This window comes from Fukomys damarensis, unplaced genomic scaffold (genome assembly GCF_012274545.1).
Source record: "Fukomys damarensis isolate Sample0158 unplaced genomic scaffold, DMR_v1.0_HiC HiC_scaffold_39, whole genome shotgun sequence".
In the NCBI taxonomy this organism is placed as follows: Eukaryota; Metazoa; Chordata; class Mammalia; order Rodentia; family Bathyergidae; genus Fukomys; species Fukomys damarensis.
The window spans coordinates 32,854,191-32,857,091 of NW_022900951.1; the positions used below are offsets into that span (position 1 = coordinate 32,854,191).

Here is a 2,901-nt window from a genome sequence, read left to right on the forward strand (position 1 = left end):
TACTGTGGAGTAACTCCCTGGTTCGTATTCTGCACTGTCATATTTGAAATGAGTACTGGAATAAAATATAGCCTTCTTTGGGGTTGCACAGCTTTTTATAGCTAATTTCTGTTGTACAGATTTGAAAGACTCTGGATTGTTTTAGGGTTTAAATAGGTTATGACACTATAAGCCTACCAAAAAAATCAATAAAGTACTAGTTTGTTTTTAATTGGGTCCAAGTAAAAGTAATCAAGGACAAGTAGTTATTTCTCAGGAACCATTCTACATAATTTTTTGGGAATATCATTTTACAATTAAATTATGATTAGCTGGCATGGTGGCACATGCCTATAATCCCAGCACTCAGGCGGCTGAGGCAGGAGGATCGCTGTGAGTTCCAAACCAGCCTGGGCTACATAGTGAGTTCCAGATCAGTCTCAACTATATTTTGAGACCCTGTACCAAAAAACAACAACAAAAAATATGATTGGGCCTAGGCTTCTTGCCTATAGGGTGGCTATGACATGCCAAAACATAAATCCATTTTTGCTCTGGTCAGAGCTGAGACCTCAATGGTCCCATGATGCTGTGACACTCAAGGGCAATTATATCAGTTGAAGATATCGTGGTTGCTTGAGAACAAAGAAGTTAAGAGAAAAATTTCACCTAGGGAAGGACAAATTCCTTATTAGCTTAGCTCAACCCACCTACTGTTTTAAGTATATCTTTTCTCATTTTACTGTCCTAATCAACATAAGCTTCTCATCAACCTAAGATCCTCATCAGCATAAGATCCTCATATTTGCAGAATTACTGCCACCCTCTGTGACACCCGATACTTCCTCTGAGGCTTCTGTTACTCTCTAGGAACCCAATAAACAGTGGCAAGCTGCAGGCGCATTGATAAGGCTCAGAAGCCAGCTTTTCCTCTAAGTCTCATTTCCTGTCTTTATTCTCTAATACACCTTGTGCTGTTGTGGCTCACAGGAGACCAGAATCCACTGCAGGGTTTCGGCAACTTCCCTTTCCCTGTCCCCTACAGTTATCAGGTTGGCCACACCTTCATTTATTGACCTCTGTGCCCATCCCTTGTCATCAGTATTTTTCTACTCCCTCAATGTAATGGCACTGCTTTGAAGACACTTAAAACAATAAGCTTGAAGAGAAGGTAAAAGTGTTAATTTTAAATTTCCTGCTGCTTTTGATCCTATTGCCTGCACAAGGTCAATTATAGGAGATACTCTTGAGAAAGGGTTGGAGTCCTCATCTTACCTGTATGGTGTTAGGAGTACGGAAGTACTTTGCTTTTCCAAACTGCTTTTTGGGAAGCCTTTAAATTATCAGAATCTCAGTCGCTTCTCAGCCTTTTGGCTAAGATCAAGTGTGGTATCTGTTCTTATCAGTTTAAATTATCAGACTCTAAATCTATTTAGATTATAAGGGATAGGCTGAGATTATCCCTTAGTAGAGTTGTATTCCCTATCATCTTTGTAAACTAGTCAATTTTTACCTCTATGTAATACGTGTCTATAATATTTGATAAAAAAGCCAAGGCATATAAATAAAGTGACTTTTCTAAATACTTCCATATGAGCTACCTACCGACTTAGTACCCAAGTGGGTAGCCTTCAGCTGCACTGCCAATAGGTTTATCAACTGTTCGCTATGATGTAAGAGTCACTATCTACTAATTCTGCCTTTCCTGCTTCCTCATTATCTGCTATCTATAGGCTAAGTAAATAGTACATATTTCAGGTTCTGCTAAGCAGCCACACTTCTGACAATGAATTCATGAATTATTTGTTTGGCTGCTGTAAGAGAGCAAAGATAACATGTTTTGAAAGAAATAGACAAATTATTTCTTCCTCACAGAAAAATTTGACCTGGGGTGTAGTCTCAGGAGTAAGAAAGTTCTGTCTAAAAAAGTCATCTAGCTTTACTCTCTTGTTGTCTTATCATCCCATGCACTGTTGTCCTTATCTCTTTAGTTAGAGGTGGTTCATCAATATTTTATTTGTTTTCTGAACTACAGAATAGAGGAAAAGTGAAATGGAAGACAAGAAATTTCTGTTTAAAGATGTGACACAAATTTCACACATTACTTCCATTCAAGGGTGTATGTATCATTAAACAAATTGTATTAAAATAAAATAAAATAAAGGAGAGAGTACAAACAACATAAACAAACAAACAAAAAAACTCTTCACAGAAGTATTAGCAGAAAACTTCCCAAGTAGGGGAAAAGAATTTGACATACATATAAGTGAAGCATATAGGATACCAACTAGCCATGATAAAAAATCTACACCTAGACATATAATAGCTAAGATTCCAGAAATCCAACAGAAGAACAAAATGTGTTTTTTATTAAAAGGAGTACTACTAAGCCATGAAGAATGAGAAACTAGAGACATTGAAGCCATACTCTTAAGTGAAATAAATAGGACACACACATGTGTAAATACCAAATAGTTTCTCTGGTATGAGAAACTGAAAGTGTAAAAAGGATCAAAATACATAATAGAAAATGTGAAATAGGAAGACAAGGTGCAAAGGGGAAGGGGAAATGGGAAGGGTAGGGGAAAGGAAAAAGGGAAAGGAATAAATATGAGAAAAGGAAAACATGGAAACAAAGTCTTTGTAAATAGGGAGGTGTGGAGGGGTTCAAGTGAGGACAGGGGAATGAGGAAAAATAAGAACCAAGATATAGTATGTAAAGGTAAAATTTCTAATAATGAATGTCAGCATATTGTATACCTAAAATGTACCAATAAAATTAATTGAAAAAATAAGGTAAAATGCACACCGTATTTTCTTTCTTTTTTTTTCTTTTTATTGAGTTTATTGGTACATTTTAGGTATACAGTACAGTTACATTCATTATTGGGATCTTGTACCTCTACATGACAGGTCTTGGTT

The 2,901-nt window shown here is 36.4% G+C and overlaps 1 pseudogene; it reads left to right on the top strand.

Moving 5' to 3' along the window:
- Nucleotides 1-1,333: 1,333 nt before the first annotated feature.
- Nucleotides 1,334-1,445, top strand: LOC117284892 (annotated as a pseudogene).
- The last annotated feature ends 1,456 nt before the right edge of the window (nt 1,446-2,901 follow it).